This window comes from Anabrus simplex, chromosome 1, assembly GCF_040414725.1.
Source record: "Anabrus simplex isolate iqAnaSimp1 chromosome 1, ASM4041472v1, whole genome shotgun sequence".
Taxonomy (NCBI): domain Eukaryota; kingdom Metazoa; phylum Arthropoda; class Insecta; order Orthoptera; family Tettigoniidae; genus Anabrus; species Anabrus simplex.
Genome location: NC_090265.1, coordinates 229,813,343 through 229,835,597, shown reverse-complemented (window position 1 = coordinate 229,835,597; position 22,255 = coordinate 229,813,343). Strand labels below are relative to the sequence as shown.

The 22,255-nt window shown below is 38.0% G+C and overlaps 1 pseudogene; it reads right to left on the bottom strand.

The window, feature by feature from the left end:
- Positions 1–21,174: 21,174 nt before the first annotated feature.
- Positions 21,175–22,024, bottom strand: LOC136862001 (uncharacterized; annotated as a pseudogene).
- Between the last annotated feature and the right edge of the window lie 231 nt (positions 22,025–22,255).

The window sequence follows — 22,255 nt, the reverse complement described above, 5'->3', positions numbered from 1 at the left end:
ACGGTTGAGGCGCTGGCCTTTTGATCCCAGCTTGGCAGGTTCGATCCTGGCTCAGCCCGGTGGTATTTGAAAGTACTCAAGTACGTCATCCTCGTGTCGGTATATTTACTGACACGTGAAAGAACTCGTGCGGGACAAACTTCCTGTTGTATGTGGTGTGTAAGTTGCAACATTGATGGGGACAAGACAAATACCCAGGCCCGGGCCAATTGAATTAACCATTAAAGGTAAAATCTCCAACGCGTTCGAGAATCGAACCTGGTACCCTTTGAACCGAAGAGCACTACGGTGCACATTCAGCCAAGTAGCTGGAATTATATAATTATACTGTATGCACCTAAACCATCACGATATCCGCTAGTGATCTTCGGTCGTGTGTTTCAATGAGTAAACTGGGTAGAGTAACACATATAGTGAAGGGAGGGCCAAATTCCGGTCAGGTAGCTATTTGATTGCTGGGAATAAATATACCGGTTCTCAATTCTTTCTACTATCTTTCTTTGAGTTTATAATAACTTATGATAGCCATTGGTATTGCTATCTGAACAGGAAGTGTTTTCTGCAATTTTGTTCAAAAATCTGCCGCAAACAGGGACTACAGTATGTACCAGACAGTATTAATACGTAAATAATTTTAAACGCATTCATATTAATACCCAACAGAAGTTTATTCAATTCAATTTGTGAATCAATTCACTTTCTTCTTCAAAGGACAAGACAAAAGAGTGAACTGGAGCCTTGAATTACACAGATTTGCAGTAAAACGTTTAATTTGAGATGAATTTGGAAGGGTGGTATTTTAAACGAGGTTCAGATGAACAGAGTGTGGCCTATGGGTTCACTTTCAACGTAGCTGAGGGGATGAGAATTACGTGTCCAATATATTTCTAAAAGAAATAAATTGCTGTGTTTTTAAACGCATGTGAATAGTAATATTTCTGTTTTATGGGGCTGCATCTCTTCAATTTTTAACCCGTTTATTGGACTCTGTCCCTTTCTCTGCATGTTTAGCAGGCATTTACTTAATTTTGGAATTGTAACAGTAAAAAACAATTTACCAGCATTTTATTAATTTGTAGGACCTTAAGGCGGAGATAAAAATCGTTATTTCGTTCATTTTGGTGAAATTCCCTTTATGACTGAAATTGAAGGGGTTGTGTTTCTTTTATCTGGTCACGAAGGTACTCCGCTGAATTCAAACAATTTATCATTGTAATAATGCTTGGTTTGCCAATTGTAATTTTACATTTAAATCACATTTCCCCCCATAATATTCTGCCAAATGTAACAAAATTTGTATGGTATATGTATCACAGCTATATTAAGAAACCTGCGTATGGAATTTTTATCGCAAAATTTTCTCAAGTAGTAGGGATTCTTAAGTCCAAAATTTTAGAACGTAAAAATTACACAACTTTAAGTACGATATATCTCCTTATATAAATTATACACATAAAAATCGATATGTAGTGCTTTTAAAAGGAATATTATCTACCTAATTACGAATTTACATTAACATGTTAATTAAATTTCTTGAAAATCGGAATTAAATATTTCAAGATAATTGTTTTGGAAAAACTATTAATTGTATATGAAAGGAATGTTCGTGATAGCTCTACTTCTATGTAGGTGACATTCTCACAAAATTTAGTGAAAATCCATGCATTAGGTAAAAATATCTTCCTATCTCCGGCGTGTCGCCTTAATTATTAATTAGGATCTATTAATATATAGGCGTAATTATTTCTTTTCGTTCAATTAGTAAATATTTTAATATTAGTAATATGTAAGCCAGATTATTTACGTTGATTTGTGACAGTATCCGCAGTCACCCCTATCTCCCCACTGCAGAGCAATCCTTACAACGGGGTAATTGGAGAAGTGATTATCTGGTAAGGATTTGGGTTATACAAGGATGCAAAGGCACACCTATCTGAACTTGAACCAACCTGCTGGGCTTCGTCAATGCGTGTGGAAAGGGCTATACACCTGCATAAAAACAACGTTTCGTCTCCTTGACGTACAATGTGCTGAGGAAAATGTCATCTAACCACCGTGGCCATCACTTTCGAAGACAACTTTCCGATTGAGCATGTGTGGGACTGAGAACGATGACTTATCATCCGTCCCAATACATCAGTGACAAATCTTTCTCAGTTTACTGTGAAATTTGAACAAACATGGAATTCTGTAGCGTAGCAGTAGAGAAAATCAGCCTGTCTCTGTGAAATAAAATTCATAGATCTGAAACTCACATGATACTGTAAACAATAAAAATACTTATCACGAATTGCAAACCTAGCCTTCCTTAGAACTAATAGCAAATATATCAGTTTTCGACATTGATTGTTCAATTCCCGCTAGTGTTCAAGTTCAAAGATGAATGGACATCAGTACATCATTTTCATTAAGTTTCTTGCTAACATCAAACAGACCAATGTAAAATGAAAAGGCCGATTCAGTTGGACGTGCGGTTAGATGCACGCAGCTGTGAACATGCATTATGGAGATAGTGGATTCGATCACCACTGTTGGCAACCCTGAAGATGGTTTACCGTGGTTTCTATTCTTCACACCAGCGAATTCTGGGACTGTACCTTATTTAAGGCCACAGTCGCTTCCTTCCCACTCCTAGCCCTTTCCTATTCTATCGTCGCCGTAAGACTTATCTATGCCGGTGCGACGTAAACCAACTTGTAAGACAAAAGGTAAATATTAGAAGTTTGTTAGTCTTGGACTGTATGAGACTGAAAATAGTAAAATATGATCAGGTCATTAAATATTGGAATCAGAAGTAGCGAAATTATGAAAACGGTAATTCTGAATGTATTACATCTCTACTGAATGTGTTAATTTGAAATGGTTGATAGCTTATATCTCCGTGAAAACTACGTATATATGTGATATAGTAACTTCTTTCGCTCTATCTGAAAAAACAACGCTTTTTCAGTGTTTAATATAAATTACTGTGCAAAGGAAGGAAGGAGGGAAGGAAGTAAAACGAGTACGGTAAAATATAATACACACGTTTCAGTTGAAGTTAGGTCAAAATGGATATGCAATCGAAATAAAGGCCTTATAGACGATGTGTTCTTTATTTCAGCTCAAACCACATTGCGGGTATATGAACACCATACATGATCAACAATAAATTGGATGAAGAAATCAAGTAAAATATCAGGTTCATATAATCACCATGGGTCAAATATCATGGAGGTTTGGAGGTATTCGAATAAGTAAGGTCTGATATATGACTAAGAATAAGATTTAGAAGTAACAAGGGGAATTATTATTATTATTATTATTATTATTATTATTATTATTATTATTATTATTATTATTATTATTATTATTATTATTATTAATATTATTATTTAAAAATAAACTTACCCTACATGGTGCCATGTGGAAAAATTTATAGTTAGATCTCTCTTGCATTGGAACATCATGAGTGAGTCCGTACATCGTTCTATTGCCATATACTCCCAGAACCACTCTCCTTGTGTTTGCTTTGCTGTAATGGTCTTTGTATTTGGTCGTATTTGCTTTTGAGGATCCACTTAGGCATGTTACTCATTGGTCACTCATTGATTCCAGTACCAATGGACCTTTGCTCTCAAACAGCATATTAATCTTGCCTCGAGTCTCAGTCAGTAAAGAGCATATAGAGAGTTTTTTATTTTGTTAAATAGCTAATTTAACACACCCATGAGTGTTTGGAACTTAATGGGAATGATGTTCAAAACGTCCATACTAAGGTTTTTTGTAATACTGTTCCAGATGTATGTTTTCATGAAGTATTGAAGTATCTATTGAACTAACACTAGGAACACGACGAAGACCCAGTGCGGTGGATTTGGTCAAAACTTGCAAAAACTGCCAGGAACTTGACCCGGGCCTCTTACATACAACAAACATATGAGAGACGCAAATAAATAAAAATATAACAGTAATAAGGGCAAGAACTTAAATTTATTATGGAGAGAAAATCAAACAAAAAGGTTGCATAGGTAAAACAAGAGGGTCAAAAATCAAATAGCTAATATTAATAATATGTGGTCCATAATCAAAATACACCAGACTCATTGAATACAGCACCTTCACACACGCTTACCTTCATAAAAGACGTGACGAAAAGTCTGGAATAAGGACTTGGCATCTATATTAATTAATTGAAGAATATGAATTCAGGTAGGCACAAAACATTTCTTTGTAGCACATCGGATCTAAACAGTCGTAAGTTTAGGGAGAAATAGCACCTAATCATAACATTCTCCCATTCAGTTCTCCAGATAAGATATAAAAACTCTCAACAATAAAAATCACGTCCCCCGAGAATAAAATATCATTAAGTAAAAGAGCATAAAATGGGAGAAGGGGGATGGGTGCACCGAGCTCATAAAATTCAAGCAGAGAGAAAAAGGGAAAAGGGGCGGTTACCATGGTTTCACCCAAAACAACTAAAATAACGCAGAAGGCGCCCAGCAAAGAATAAAAGTAATAAAATTAAATAAAATAAAATTAAAATAGAAAACAGGTAAAGAAAGCCAATGACGGCAATGTGAAACGAACAATAAATAAGTAAATTAGACACAAAAGGTTTCACGGACTCAAACTTCAGATCCACCCACGCTCACACATAGACCGAGCGGTTAGGTCGCCGAATAGAGGGACGTATAAGAACGTCAACACACAGCACGTAACAAAATAAACAAAATTTACGAGGGTCTTAAATCCATGAATACAACGTAGCAAAGCGAGGGTCTTACACCCAGCAGTGCATTAATTTACCAAATGCCCTCAAATAGGGCAGCAGATTATATTTAAATTTGAAAGAGAAACACTCATTTGCGAAAAATTAGTCGAACACTCATTATATACAGGATAAGGGAATACACCAAAAATAGGATCTAATGATCGATAGTTAACAGGAGCAGAAGGCCCACGCTACGCAACCGCAAAAATAGATGAGAAAAGAACTTGAATAATTGAATACTACAAAAGGGATTAAATCCAAAATGATTGGAGGCGAAAACAAAGCACCCTCGAGAAAATTGACATATCACCAAATAGGTAATTATGGCCCACGAAGCAGAGGCTAATCCGTGCTACCAGGGGACTAAGTTATGAAGAAAAAGTTGAAAGCCTAAAAGAAGAAAACAAATTTAACGGTTAGAAAAACTTCGTCACGAAAGTTAAATTAAAAGGGAGTTTAACGAGGATAGATCACTCGTGCTTCTTTATATTTTAGAACCTCACATCAGGGCAAAATTCAAATTCCGAAGACTGAGAACGGTGGCCTACTTGAATTTTAAAGTTTACCAGAGAACACCACATTTGAGATTTAAAAGTACACAGAAACAGAAAATTACATTCTAAAGTGTGTCGTAGATATCTTCCCTAAGTACACACGCAGATGAGTCATATAGTTGGTATATTGCCTACCTTATTACTGCACTCCTCACGCCAGCCAAACTCCCACCTCAATCACCCTTCTTTCAGAGGGACTCTACCCTTAGTAGGAGAATACAAATTTCACTACCGCCAGACTAGACCAAGACTACAGCAAAATCCACCCTTACATAGCTAAAGAGCCGAACATAACAGAAGAACTAGAAAGAGAAGACGTTATTGCATGATGGGATTCAGGAGAGAAGCAATACAAATGGAGGACCACTTTACTAGCACGGATGGCAAAACAGAAAACAAAAGAAAACAATTTACATGTTCAAACTTTAAAAGAAAAACATATTCATGTTAATCAAAGTCCTTGAATACTAGGCTACGCGAGAAGAAACCTCCGTAGCGACGTCTGTTCCTCATAGTACAAACTTCTTCCATCAAACAGTTCATGTGTCTTGCAGTAATATATACTACCAGTAGATGATTTAAATAGCCGGAGAGCCAAACTCATGGTTCAGCTTTTCTTTTTCTTCTTCTTTTTCTTCTTTTTATCTATAATACATCGCGCTTACGTAATGTAATGTCAGGACTTACATAATTCCATAATAATCTTCAACAAGCGTATATATGATCTACTAATTGCCATATTATAATTTTCTTCGTAAGGTAGTGATGCTCAGTACCTCGTTATTTCAAAGTGAAAGAACTGCAAGTACTGTTAGGACGTAACAAGCAAACTGGTCAATAACCCAAAAGAAAGTAAAAGATAATCAACACACAAGTTAACGTAAACGTCACAGGAGAAACACTCCACAGAAATACAATAAATGACACTTAAAAGAAGAAAACTTACCTTAGCCTCAGTAACAGAAAGTTACCAGTCACATGATATACTAGGAGCATTAGTAAAATAATTAAAAGAAGAGGATGCAATATATTCACTCTAAATGAAATCATTATCTTGGTTGAAAACCTGAATCCAATAAATAACACAATTTAATAAGAGATGGATAAAACGAATAGAATTTAAAATAAATGAAGACACTGTAGTTTGTTATAGTTGATGAAATATTAGATAAAATTAAGGTGACCTGATGGTATAAAATCAAATTGAGAAAAAGAAATAATTGACTTTACGATGTTCATATTTTAGAGAAGTGTACGGAAAGTGGATAAAACATGTTCTAATCATGAACTGAAATAAGATAGGTCTCATTCATACATGGTTTAATGATACCAATTTGAATATTCGTAACATATAACCAAAGGCAAGGTCATATTCAGACATTCGCGATGTAAATAGAGTTCTCACGGCCGTATAGTAGTAATATATTTTACTTTGCATTCGTTGATAAGTAGCGTAAGTAAGGAATTCCAAGGTGAACACTCCATGAGGGAATAATGCATGACTTGAATTCTAGCCTTGCTTCACTACGGAACTCTCAGGAAGACTGCCTTTGTGATTTTCGTAACTGAAGTCAACATAGGTCATTACAATGACGTCAGTAGGAATGGCGCGATTAAAAGCAATGTTACGCTATCATATAAAATACTCGATCAAATGAAAAAACGAACATTTTGTCACTTTTAACGAACAGTACCACGCTGACGATCTAACAGCCCAATGTTCCAATGCTGGAATGACCAGGCCGCAGACAGCCGCGAGCACTCCTCTGCCATTATTCCGTTAAATGTGCACACTGATCTTTCTAATCAGTGCCTCAGAGTAGGGATTGAATAGATGGAATGCTGTGGTGTACCAGTGTGTTACGTACCAGTAGTATCAGAAAATGTATTGATCAGAAGAATAGCATGCTGAAGAAGAGAGAGATCTAACTCCCCTGTTACTTCCCACCAATTTTCAGGTAGGCTGTTATACTCGGTAAGCAGCAGTTTTTTCATCTATTGGAGATGGGATCGAATACCTGGAATACTATGATTAACCAGAGTGTTACGTACCAGCAGTATCAGAAAATATATGGAACAGAAGGATGGTATGCTAGAAAAGAAGTTATCTAACTCCCCTACTATTTCCCTCCAGTATTCCGGCAGGCAGTTATACTCGGTACGCAGCAATATTCCCATCTATGGGAGATGAGTGACAGCGTGAGAGACAAAGAACATCAGAACCACGGTAGCGTGATCACAACAAACAATGTTCAACGTAATGTTATTGATCAATTTTATGAGCTTTCGATATTGTAGGCCTTCACATTTAGTTTTCTTCCGACATTCAAATACCGCTCTTATCATAGTCCGTACAGTAAAACTGTATAAAACATAAATGATCGGACATTTCCTATAAATTCTGTTATGTTGTACTTTTCGTTAGGATCAATAACTTAGGTATTTAAGAATTAAATTTTAGGCGCTTTCCTTTAAACTACAATTTCATAGAGGGTGAATAAAACTGTTTATAGCTTAGACAGTAGTTTCTTATTTACCGACTCTATATACCTATTTTCATTAAATACTGTTCACCCATTTTCTCGTGTCTCGGCGCTGATATGGACTTAGCAACGAAAATAAAATTTCACGAATATCTCTGTTAACATATAAGGTACGGTAAAAATTCATAAGACATAAATGATCGGAAATTAAATTCTATAAAACTTTAGTTATGCAGTATTTATCGATAGGACCGTTATAACATAAATATTTGAGAATTAAATTCTAGGCCTTCCCCTAAACTACAATTTCGCTCACCGTAAATAAAATGATATACAGCCTAGATTGTATCGGTTCATTGCCCGAATTTACATGCCGATTTTCATTAAATTATCCCCAGCCGTTTTCTCGTGATGCGTATACAGACAGACAGACAGACAGACAGACAGACAGACAGACAGACAGACAGACAGACAGACAGACAGACAGACAGACAGACAGACAGACAGACAGACAGACAGGGAGACAGAAATTACGGAAAAGTAAAAAGTGCATTTCTTTATTACTGTCCATAACATCGATACAGAAATATTATTTTTTTTAATTCTAAGCAATGTACAGACAAAACTCTTATTTTATCTATATAAATTTATATCGTAGACTGTAGTTCCTTCTTCCCCGACTTTTCATACACATTTTCATTAAAATCTGTGTACCCTTTTTCTCGTGCCTGATATGGACTTGGCGACAAATATCCGAATTCATGAATGTCTCTGTCATCATAGCCGGTACGGTAAAAATGTGTAAGGCTTAAATGATAGGAAATTTAATAATATACAACTTTACTTATGTAGTATTTATCGATAGGACCACTAATAATATCAATATTTGAGAATTACATTTTAGGCCTTCCCCTAATCTACCATTTCATTCAGCGTGAATAAAATTGTTTATGGCCTAGTCTGTAGCGACTTTAGATACCGATTTTCATTAAATTCTCTTCAGCCGTTTCCTCGTGATGCGCGTACATAGGCCTACATACGTACATACAGAGAGACAGACAGACAGACAGAAATTACGGAAAATTTTTACGTTCATTTCCTTGTTACTGTGGACTCGACCTAAACAGAAAAACAATTGTTTTTAAATTCTGAGCAATGTAAAGACAAAACTCTTATTTTATATATATAGATATTTACTACCCCTTAATTCAATTCAGATTATCCAAAATTCAGAAATGTAAATACCACGTGGTGCAAGGCAAATATTCAATGCCTGCAAATCACATATCGTCCTTGATGGGACAAAGCCTTCTGTGTGATAATATTTTTGGGGATATACTGACCCACAGCACATACATTATGAAGAGCGAGAATGCCTTGATAATATTCACACAGTAATGCATCTTAGATGACAGAACCCTTAGCGACCAAAGTTCTAGGCTAATGTATTCCACATAGAAGATTTTGTCCTGGCAGCGACGATATGTTGGAATAGATGACCGACCGTGAAATGGTCTTGACAATTACAGACAACAGAACAGCTAATTCGAATGGTAACAACCCTCGGACATGAACACATCAATCGATAAGATGGGTAGTAGAGCCAGCGCAACATTTAAATGGAATAAGAATTCCAATTTTAAAATATGTAGATTTACGAATAATTTATAGTAATTATCATACGAAGAGAATTCACTTCATGGAACAACATAGAAAAAGATTAATTAGAATATTAACGCAAAATTCCAAAGTACTCCAAAATATAAATTAATTGTTATTCATGTCACACTGTGTCACAGTAACACATTTTTGGTAGCCTGCCAGTACAGTACTAGAATAGCGATTGAGAGTTAATTGGAATATCGACGCATAAGAATCAATACACCGTATCTCTCAATGCTATTCCTGTCCATTATTTTCCTTAAGTCCGGCTCCATGGCGTTTGGTCAAAGGGTCCCGGGTTCGTTTCCCGGCAGGGTCGGGAAATGTAACCATCATTGGTTAATTTCGCTGGCATGGGGGCTGGGTTTGTGTGTCGTCTTCATCTTTATTTCATCCTCATCACGACGCGCAGGTCGCCTATGGGGATCAAATCGAAAGACCTGCACCTGGCGAGCCGAACATGTCCTCGGACACTCCCGGCACTAAAAGCCATACGCCATTTCAATTTAATTTTCCTTAAGTCTGGTCAAGCCTGTGTATAAAGGAAAATGAACCTTATATATAGTATACTATAGGAGTGCGTAAATACGTCGTGCAAGCTACATCCATACAGCACTGTATGTAAGGTCCTTTTTTTTTAAACGTAACCATACGAAAATGAACAAAATGAAAATTGTTCTGATGGACTGCAAGTCGCTGGGAGGCGTGAACTATCTTAAGGAACGTAATGGATAGAAAGAACTTTGTGACATACGAGGTATTGCTTCCTAGGTGACGATATGCAAATATCCCTATATAAGGCTTGATGTAACAGAACTCCAGGGAATCATGGCATGGATTATATTTAAAGTACATTTCATTGTAAAATAAGAAGGGACATTATTTTAACTGATTCCGCCTTGCTTATTGAGTGCGTTGACCCTCCATCTCATTATTTTCTGTCGTCAAAGTCCACAGAAATGATATCAGTGAGTGGGTCACACCGATTTTCTCCAGCAAGTAGACTGTTCTCTACGGATAGGAAGTACCGTTGAAGGAAATACTGGAATTCAATTTGTAGTTTATTTGGTCGCGTGTTGGTATTAATTGGAACAAGCTGACCTGCTAACAATTGACACGAGTTCAATAATTACATGTGTTTAATATTTCATTCATTATCTTCAAGGCAGCTAAATCGTGGAGTGGGAGAAGATCAGTTAAACTGTTCCAAGCTGTTGTTCCGTTGGAGTTCTTTGGCGTAATCATTAAGGATTATAAACGGAAATTCTATTTGCAACAAGAATATAGAGGCTACATTCATAGGAGTAAAACATCAGACCAATCTTTGGCCCCCTCTTTGGATCAGTGGTAGAAAGTTGGGCTCCAAATCCCAAGATCAAGGGTTCAAACCTGGCAAAGATAGTCAGAGTTTTTGAAGGGTGGTAATTGGTGGATTCGACACTCCATGTCGCATGATGTCGGCGTTTAAAGTGTCTCCGGTGACACATCTCGTGTTAAAACGCAGCGATATATTACCCTACAATTCGCCTCTCAGCCCAAAAGCTTGGAGATTACAAGGAGATGCGCGGTCAGCGTAACAAATCATCTTGGCCGTTATTCTCTGCTTTCTAGATCATTTTACCACCAAATATCCTCTCAGTTGTTCTCACCTAGGCTGAGTGAACCTCGAATCAATCACCGTATCCATGTAAAAATATCTGACCTGGTCAGGAATCGAACCTAGGACCTTCGGGTGGGAGGGAGGCTTAATACCAGTAAATCCCAGGGCTGGCTTTATTGCCTGAGAATTAATTTTAATTGTGATTATTTGCTTCATTTTAAAATTTATCTGGATGTTTGTCATCCATTTTTAAACGGTCATAGCTTTATATTGCGTATCCTTTCAAATTCAGTTATTCACGCGTGAAAGAGTTAACGGTGTCTAATAGAGCCAATAATTTCAAATATATTATGATTTTGACTAGACTAATGCACTTGTAATTTGATGTAGCTAGATGTAGTATGCAGTATCCAGTATTCGGGAGATAGTAGGTTCGAACCCTACTGTTGGAAGCCCTGAAAATGGTTTTCCGTGGTTTCCCATTTTCACACCAGGCAAATGCTGGTGCTGTACCTTATTTAAGGCCACGGCCTCTTCCTTTCAACTCCTAAGCCTTTCCTACCCCATCGTCGCCATAATACCTATCTGTGTCGGTGCGACGTAGATCAACTGGCAAAAAAAGAAAAAAATGGATGTAGTATGTATGCTTTTGAGATGTACAACCTAGGTAGATTAATAACAAAACATTGACGTCTCTCAAAGTTCTTTCCTTCAATTTTACGTAAGGAATTTGATTATTCGTACCAATTCGTACTACAATAAGTGAAATTCTTAAACTTGTAAAAGGCAACGCATGGAAAAAGCTAAAGAAAACAAGTTAATGTAAAAATATTTTCGGAAATATAGCAGCATTCAGAGCAAAGGTACATAAAGTCTGATGCCCATATTTCAGTTATTGTTAGAGGAAATCATCATTAAAATTGTATTTTCATTTCAAATCCAAAACTTAAAAAAGAGATTATCTGAATGCCTCCCTTTCAGGCTGTTAAATACAAATGCATATATATATATATATATATATATATAATAAATATAAATGGGGGAAAAGAGTTTATATATATTTCAAGAACGTTATAATATATGAATATAATAAAGAACAAAAGTGCAACTAATAGAAATTACCCCAGAAGAAGATCCGACAGTCTTGAAAACGTTTGCGTTCTCTGAGATGCAACATTGTGAATTGTATTATAATCATTACTACGGTAAGACTGAGCTCCCACAAGAAGGAACAACTGAGCAGGTGGGCAGAGACGTAACGCGTGATTTACTTAAGTGCACAGAGATTTAAATCTCTTACAGGTTCGAGTAGGACTGGATAGAGTATAGAAACCAATTTTGAAAACTGAAAAAATACATTCGATTTCATAGAATTACAACAATTAACCTGAACGTTCTTGCTCCTACTTACAAGCGAAACACGTATTGACTTCCGAAAGAATTTATAAATGGGGGAAAAGAGTTTATATATATTTCAAGAACGTTATAATAAATAACTAAATAATTCAGACTGTTATTTGAATATTATACTGTAGGCCAATTACCTTTACTACAGTCCAGCTCCAAGATGAACGTGCTACCATGCTGGCCTTTGGTCCAAGGAGTAACGGGCTTGATTTCCTGCCGCATTTTTAACCTTTATTAATTCTTTTGGATTGGGAACGGAGTGTGTCTACAGTCTTCAAATTAGATTTCATTCTAGGCAGGGCGCCATCAACACAGATATGCAGATTGCCAAAAGCGACAGCTCAAAGGACATGCACCAAGCGTCATCGGATGACCTACGCCAATGCATATACCTTTGACACAGTAAAGAGACGAAGGTCCTATTTTGAATACTTTGTTAATAATATTTCTGTAAAGAATTGACTGTCGGAAAAATATACTGTATTTCACATTTGATATAATGAAGGCTGTTGAAGAGAGAAAGAGATAAATCATCTTCGCTTACCATCAACCTGCATTTAGGCCAGTCGATGGGTTGCAGATTTTCTATCAATATTTTAAAACTATATTTTCTTAAATTATTTCAAAGAATTTGAAAATGTATCAGCCATCATCACATGGTAAATTATTCCGGTCCCTGATTTCCGTTCCTACTTTCTCTATTTCACAGTTCCAATCTTATCTTCCTACTTTTAAAAACTCCATTCAAGATTATCCGTCTACTAATATCATGCCATATCACATCTACACTGACAACTCGGAAGGCACCCCTTCGCCGAGCTCCTCGTCTCCTTACTCCGTCGTCTTCCCTGAGTAAAGATTGTAACAAAATCGTAACTACTCTTTTGTCGGAAATAACCCTTCAGATCTTTTACCTTTCGTAAATTATGTAATCCTGATGTGAGTCCCATGCATTGTGACTATGCACTAATTGGGGTCTTACGAGTGACCTGTACGCTTTCTCCTTTATATCCTTACTACATCCTCTAAATACCCTCTTATCCATATCGTGATGGGTTCCAGTAATCAGTCGTAAATCATGAGGCCCGGACTAGAGTGCGAGTGACGTCACTGCGTTGGGGCCTCGTACTCTCCGCGTAGAGAGCTAATAGGGAGAGATCCTGGAGCGCATTGGCCAGTACCTCCGTCATTGTTGTCTCCATTGCCTTGCTACCTCACTGGAGGCATCCAGCACTCGGAGAAGGATCTGGGCGGTGCGCTCAGAGTACGCATTCTAAGGACTCTGGAGGCGTCTCTTTTCTCGAAACATCCAGATGGGGCTGACCCAGATATAAAAGACACGTCGTCCGAGGTTGGAGGGTTGAGCTTAAATAATGAGCTCTGTCGATGAGCGAGTCCAGTTAAGTTTGTTCGTTGTTCGTTGTGTAAGTTCGGTTCAGTGTGTGAACTATGTCGGCAGTCCGATGAAATAACGTGAGTAGCGGATGCAGTCTGTGTAGTGTTCGCTCCGTGGAACTGAATTTTCGTTCTGCCTGTCCGTCACCCTGGAGGAGTTCCTCAGGCCAGCCGCTGTGTAGCGGACGTCGGGTTCTGGATCTGCGTGGGAGAAAATACTAGGTATTGGCGTGGGGCAATGAACGAAGATTGCATTGTCAGCGAGCACGGTGTACGTCGTTCTGAACTGCAGAGCTATCGTGCGCTGGCTTTGAACTGAGGACTGTCATATCGGCAGCGATAAAAATTGTGGGACTCATTCAGACCATGAGTGTCTGCGGCAGAAGTGTGTGTAGTGTAGTTCTTTAGACCGCAAGTGTCAGCCGATGTGACGGAACGCAGAGAACGCTGAGACAGTGCGAACTGTGTACATTGGTGCGTTGTGTCGTGTAAGTTGTGGTCCTGGTTTGACTATTTAGTATTTCTGTGTTGCTGTGTAAGATTTTGGTAATGACTTTTAGAAGTAAACGCTACAAGTTGTGGTGCTCATTTAACTACCATGCCAACACTGGTAAATATATTACAGGGACAAATAGAAAATGCTGTATCCCAAATTTCCTTGAAAATAATTTGCACTCGTATATTTTCTCAGCTACACGGAAGAACAGAGAATGATGGATACGTTTTCAGAGTTAGAAAACGAGACAAGGAGTACAGGTTCCTTTGTCGTTCCTTTCTTACGACATGCAAGGTGAACCGACAACGCATCCTTCGACGCTACTCACAGGGGAGATAAAGATTTATGATAAATAGAAAGAAAGTGAGTCTATCTGCAGAAGAACAATAATGCTCATGAATTGTGAGAAAACTGAAAGGCATTCTAGATCTCGTAAATATAATATTCATGTAGACTTCTTCTTCTTCTTCTTATTATTATTATTATTCTATTGGCTTTACGACGCACCGACACAGATAGGTCTTACGGCGACGATGGGACAGGAAAGGGCTAGGACTGGCAAGGAAACGGCCGTGGCCTTAATTAAGGTACAGCCCCAGCATTTGCCTGGTGTGAAAATGGGAAACCACGAAAACCATCTACAGAGCTGCCGACAGTGAGGTTCGAACCCTCTGTCTCCCGAATACTGGATAGTGGCCGCACTTAAGCGACTGCAGCTATCGAGCTCGGCATTATTATTATTATTATTATTATTATTATTATTATTATTATTATTGTTATTATTATTATTAGCTAGCTCTGTGGTGTTGAGGTAACTCGCCAGTCTCTTATTCCAAGACCATGGGTTTGTTTCCTATCTAGTTCAAGAATTTGAATTCTGGGATTCAATTAATACGAGATTTTCTTAAACTTTTAGTTACAGGAAGAAAGAACACAGTGAAAATTCTAATTCCCTGGTTTCCTTTCCCGGCCAGTTTAAGGATTTTAATTGTGGGATAAGGAGTAGAACGGGGTTAACTTAATACGAAAATTCCTCAATCTCTTAGTTACAGAAAGAAAGCGCACGGTGAGATGATGACGCTACTGACCTTGTATACATAGACGAACACTGGTTGCCATGGTTACAGTGGTGTCGGAAAACTGATGTCACTGATTCCAGATAGTCCGCCCAGAGTCATACCTATGTTAAAAACCGAATATATGACAAATACCAAAATTGCCCTCCATAATCTGAAACAAAACATAACTTAATGCAGATGACCATGACGCGCGCAAAAACCAAAATCGCATTCTCCAAGTAACAGGCAAATTTTACAGACATCCCCAACTAAGAAAGACTTAATGGCAATATTTCATTCTCATCCTGGCGGGCGCATTGTTAGCATGTCCTTGAAGCGAAGGCCAAGGTTTAACTCGCTCGAGGGTTTGACACATATCTGGTATCCTCGTTGCCAGGGAAGGAACAAGTGAGAAACGAAACTGCAGCAGCGTGAAGCGCTGTTGCCAATTCTCTGCTGCTGATCATAACAGGTGGTTACTATAACATTGCTTGTGAACTATATCAGCGATGTAGGTCTACAGTAGACTGAACGTTGTGGCAAGTTTTTCTCTAGCACCTCCCATGTTCAGGAGAATGTTCCTTCATTCTCTGATTGAATGATTGGACAGTTTGAAGAACCTCAGTGCTATTATCCAGATTAAGCCCATTGAACTGCAAGCCAATAACGCCAAGCTAGAAAAGGTGGCCACTGCTTTTCATAAAACACACCACTTATACAACAAGAAGGCTGTTTCAATGAAGGCTGATCTCTGACACTACAACACAACGATTGTCACCGAAAGTGAATGCCTCCGAATGCCCGTAAAAGCTAGGCTTGCAGAAGCCGGAAAGTTTGAGGTAAATTGATATCAATAATTCCAGATAGAGCCTCAGCTCAAAAATATATCCTTCCACTCTCCAAGGGTGTTCATGGCTTGTATGGTGATGGCTTTGCCTTATTCTCTGTAATCTGTTGGCGCCATCACAAAACTACTCTCCGTTTAGAATACAGCAACTATCAGCAACTGTTGGTGACCTCACAAAATGTTTCTTTGTGTAGACTTTAGCAATTATCAGTAATTGATGGCGTGAATCATGGTTGGACTGTACAGGCAAAGTGGACGTGAAGAACTGTGTCAAGTAAACGAATGACTAACGGATTCGATAAATAAAGTAATACTGCACTTATCTGTACTTCAATCCAGAACGATTCAACTACGGTGGACAAAATGCTTTCTCTTAATACTCGAAAATATACCTGAAGTTTCGGATTAGTGGCTTCAGGAGTTCAGATAAATCTTCAACAGATTTGTACTAAAGCGGTCCCTCAACGAATAATAATAATAATAATAATAATAATAATAATAATAATAATAATAATAATAATAATAATAATAATAAACATACGGAAAAGATCTCAGACACAATGAGGAAGCGAAGGTTGAACTTCTACGGTCATCTAGTAAGAATGAAAGCAGACTGACCAAAAAAGATCTTTAAGTACATTGTAGGATTGAAGGCCACCACTAAGTGGGTAGAAGAGGTAAAAAGAGATGCAGAAGAAGTTGGAATTACACTAGAGGTGATCAATAAAAGGAAAGAGTTTAGAAACATAATCAACAAAATCAAATTTTTTGAGGACAAACCACCTAAAAAGAAGCCCAACCGAATAATCTCCGAGGAGGAGAGAAAAATACGAAGCGATAGAATGAAAAGGTTCTGGGAAGAGAAGAGAAGAAAGGCCAACAAGCCTTAAGTTCTATGCGGTCCACAGTTGGCCAAATTCGGAATAATAATAATAATAATAATAATAATAATAATAATAATAATAATAATAATAATAATAATTTTGAATGGTAAGAAAGAAGAAATTTCCTTCATTTCGCTGACATGCATGTCCTCTAGCTGATGATAGACTCTTTCGAAGTGTTATTTCTGCTGACTAGAGATCTATGTAGCTGTTTGCAATGCTTTGCTTCTCTTCATCTGAAGCAGTATAATCCCACTCTGCCTTGCGGAGAATCAATGGTTAATTCGCACCGTTCAGGTCACGACGGCACTCTGCGCAGCCACTTACAGACATCGAAAAGAGGATGACAGGAACAAAACAACTACACTACTACAACAAGACAGATCTTTAACTTTGCCCTCCTGACACTCAAGGAGATTGCGTGGCTTTATTCAGTCAGGAGACAGTTTCAGAAGAGAAAAATCATGAGTCATGGATATGCTATATTACTACATTTTTTGTGTTAATTACGAAATTAAACGGCAAACTGCACTACTTCAATATTCTTGGGGTGCATAGTTCACTTCGCTAAATTTCATTTAGACAAGAAGCTTTTATCTTCCACTCCTCCAAGGGTACAATGATAGCATTGCTTCATTCTCTATAATGTGTTGGCGCCATCACAAAATCACTCTCCGTTTAGAATACAGTAACTGTCAACAACTGAAGGTGAACTCACAAAATTGTTCTCTGCTTAGACTTGAGCAATTATCAATAAATTATGGCTAGTTCACTAAATATGCTCCCTGTTTAGAATATAGCGATTATCAATAATTGATGGTGATCTCAATTAATTGCTCTCTGCCTAGAATGTATGATAAATATCAACAATTGTCGGAGAACAGGTGAAGTTGTTTTCTATCAAGAATATAGTCGTAACTAACAATCGCAGGTGCTGGTGGTTGAATAGTAAATGCACCTGCTTCCTGCACTCGATGATTCCGTCATAGTTCAGTAGGTTTTGAAAGCAAATGACGCATAACATGCTATGTCATTCATTTCACCAAGTAATGGAAACATTACTATTTCATTGGGAGAGCATTCGGCTGAATTCAATTAGCTCTCGTTTCGTTGCTACAAGCGTTTACTGCAGTTAACTACTCTGGTGATACTTCGTAGAGAGAACAGAAAAAAAAAATTAAATTCAAGCTGCCCAGGTGGTGTTAAATTAAAAATAGTTACTTTAAGCAGCTAAAAGCAGCTAAACCGTGTATGGAGTCACGCTCATGGACTAAATAAACAGATAATTCCACAGCTACAATACGTTTATACACATATCCATTTGAGTGACGTCTTCGCTGATGCGACACTGTCACCTATCACTGGATCCTATCAGTGAGGAGACCTAATAATAATAATAATAATAATAATAATAATAATAATAATAATTATTATTATTATTATTATTATTATTTTACGTCCCACTAACTACTTTTTAAGGTCTTCGGAGACGCCGAGGTGCCGGAATTTAGTCCCGCAAGAGTTCTTTTACGTGCCAGTAAATCTACCGACAAGGGCTGTCGTATTTGAGCACCTTCAAATACCACCGGACTGAGCCAGGATCGAACCTGCCAGGATGGGGTTAGAAGGCCAGCGCCTTAACCGTCCGAGCCACTCAGCCCGGCGCTGAGGAGACCTCCTGATAAAAAGGAGACCTCGTACGTTCCTTACAATGTGTCAGCTATTCAGCAGAGCAAACCCTTGAGGATGGATGTAGATTACTGTAAGTGTGGCTAGTGAACTGTGAAGAATCTTAGAAATGGCTCCATCACATGACACAAGTATTGGAAGGATGGTTACAGAGTGAAGTTCCCACCTAGGTCTATGTCAGTTCATAGAACTATGATTGTTGATCTTCCTGTGTGCATATTGCACGTGCTGGGCCAGTAGTTTCGATGAGATGTGCAATATTCCTAGCCTTATCAACAAATATAATATCTCGTCTGTTATTTCTGATGGTGACAGCCATTATAATACATATGTCCCATCGGATTTTGTAGCTTGAGTTTTCAAGAACTAATTCTAGTGTGTATTTATAATAACTAGAGGGCATGTTTCCGGTGGATGAGTTTTTAATTTGGTCATGTCAATCTTTGTAGTCTGAATTCGCTAGATGTGGGCAGCCTGATATAATGTTTGAATACCTTCTATTGAACTGGAGCAGCGGAGGCGAACTTGATGATATATTTGGATCATTAAAAATCATTTTCTAGTACTTACGAAATGTTTTAAAATGATCTTGAATGAACTTCTATCAATCATGAATCAATCATCAACAAATCAATGATCTGCATTTCGGACTGTACCCCAGGTGGCAGAGTTTGTTACAATTGTTTACCTCGTCTTTTCTTAAATGTTCCCGAAGAACATGGAAACTTATGAAACATTTCCCTTGATAAATTATTCAAATCCCTTATCCTCGCCCCATAAATAAATATTTGCCCCACTTTGTCCTCTGGAATTCAAATTTGTCTTCATATGATATGTCCTCCGTTTAAAAGCTGCATTCAAGGTATTCGTCTGCTAATGTCATTCCACGCTATATCTCGACTGACAGTTTGGAACATACTGCTTAGTCGAGCATCTGGTCCCCTTACTCCCAAGTCTTCCCAGATCAAGGTTTGCAACATGTTAGTAACTCAACTCTTTTATCGGAAATCTTCAGTTTCTGAAAACAAGGTAGAGTAGGTCGCCCATGCGTGCGATGCATCCTCTTCGCCAGTTGTCTCGCTCCATCGCTAATTGGTTAACGTGCTGGCCTTTGGTCACAGGGGTCCCAGGTTCGATTTCCGGCAGGGTCGAAAATTTTAACCATAATTGGTTAATTTCGCTGGCACGGGGACTGGGTGTATGTGTCATCTTCATCATCATTTCATCCTCATCACGACGCGCAGTCGCCTACGGGAATCAAATCAAAAGACCTGCATTTGGCGAGCCGAACTTGTCCTCGGACACTCCCGACACCAAAAGCCACACGCCATTTCATTTCTTCGACATCGTGCTTTATTCAGCTCATGAGAAAACTTGCCATGAAGGGCTTCTTGTATTGTCACACTTATTTTGTAGCTCGATTAGGTACAAGTAATGCAGGTTATGACGAGTTGAACATTTTATAATACAAATCTGTTTCAGAGATTGCTTAATGGAAGTTGGAAATCTAATTTCGGGTGTGAAAGACCCCTTCAGACTTGCAATTTGGTTATTGTGGAGATAAACTGTGGATATGCAACCCCTTCCTACTCCTGATCTGGCATGTGTAAGAAGTCTTCCTGCTGAATTTGGACGTTAATGCGTTCTCGGCTTAAAAGAGCTGATTTTTTGTCTGCTCTTACTGGAAATCAGGGTCCGTTTGAACACTCGGAAGAAATATGTGAATAAGTACACGGCGTAGGTGTTAACTACCTTGATTATTAGCTGTCACCTCTGAAGGCAGTATCGTTTTGCGGGTAGGTTCAGTGTTGCTTCTTTTGTTGTTAAAATGGTTAAAGCGGGTGTTCTACTGCATTTTAAGATATTTGTACTTCTTTTCCTGCCCAGTTTGTTCTTCTTCTCCTTATGCCACTTTTATCACTCTCTGGTACGGTCGTAAATGCTAATTGTGTCACTCAGGTGGATCTGGCTCTATTTCATGGTTGGATGAACTTGCTGATGCCAACCCTATGTAAAAAGAAGTATTCACTATTGCGCGCTTCTGTGATGGTTGGCAGTGTGGTGTTTCGTGTGGATTTGAAGAGAAGCGTTTTTGGACAAACACAGACAACCAGTCCTTCGGTCAGATAAATTAACCATATGATGCTAAAACATTACTGAATCAAAGATCAGTACATTGGCCATACTGAAAGTAGCCGGATCATTATTGTTATTATTATTATTATTATTATTATTATTATTATTATTATTATTATTATTATTATTATTATTATTATTATTATTTCTTCGTTTTGGCCAAGTAGCGATCATGCCAGTTCACCTGTCTCCTTTTTTGATGTTTAACTACCACCCAGTGCTCCAGCATTCTTCTTTTCTCTCTTGGGTCCACGCCTTCCCTGTCTTCAGCTTCAGCTCTTCCTGGAAACCTTTGTGTGTACGTAGTTTTTCCTTAAGCAGAACACGCTCCTGGATATCCTTAGAAGAAATTTCCATTTCTCGTAGATCTTTTTCAACTTCTGTGAACCATACCCCTTTGCTTTCCTTATCTTGAAAGTACCTTAATATCCGTTTAGATATCCTGCCTGAGCTCATTCTTGTCACGTGCCTATAAAAGGCAATCCTTCTTTTTCGAATTGTGTCACTTATCTTCTCCATTTTATGTCTGTATAATTCGTGGTTGTGACGCCTTCTGTACTCGCTGTTTACTTTGAAAGGACGCAGAATTTTTCTCAAAATCTTCTTTATCCTCTAGTTTTTCCATTAGACCTTTCTTGTTCATTGTAAGAGGCTCTGTTGCATACAGTGCTTCTGGTCGAATAACAGTACAGTAATATCTAAGTTTGGCATTTAAGGATATCAATCTCTTATTGTAGATGTCTCTAGTTAGTTGGTAGGCTAATATCATTTTGTTAATGCGTGACACGAAGGCGTCTTTCTCTGGTAGGTTAGGCTCTATCCATTCACCGAGGTATTTAAACTTTTCTTTCTGCTTAATTTTTCCTAGGCCGACCTCCAGTTCCCGTGGGGCTTATTTTATATTTGTCATGAAGTGCGTCTTCTCAAAGGAGATTTGAAGCCCAGCCTTCAATGCTTGAGTCATCAGTTGGTTAAGTTGTTGTTCTGCCGTACCTATGGAGTCTGAAAAGATCACTAGAACATCTTCAAAAGCTAGACAGTCGATTGTAAGATTCATATACTTGTAGCCTAGCCTTACGTATCTCACCTTGATCCAAATTTTGAAGCTGGACTCGACTACTAATACCCTATCTCCTTCCGCCTTCGTAAATAATTTTGAAATGTATTCTAAACGTCTGCAACGTGTATATTATGTGCTCAGAACAATGAAACGATTCAACGCGGATGAACAACATAATCGAAGTTTAAGAAATCGTGTAAGTCTTATGTCAAAGATTACGTTTACATG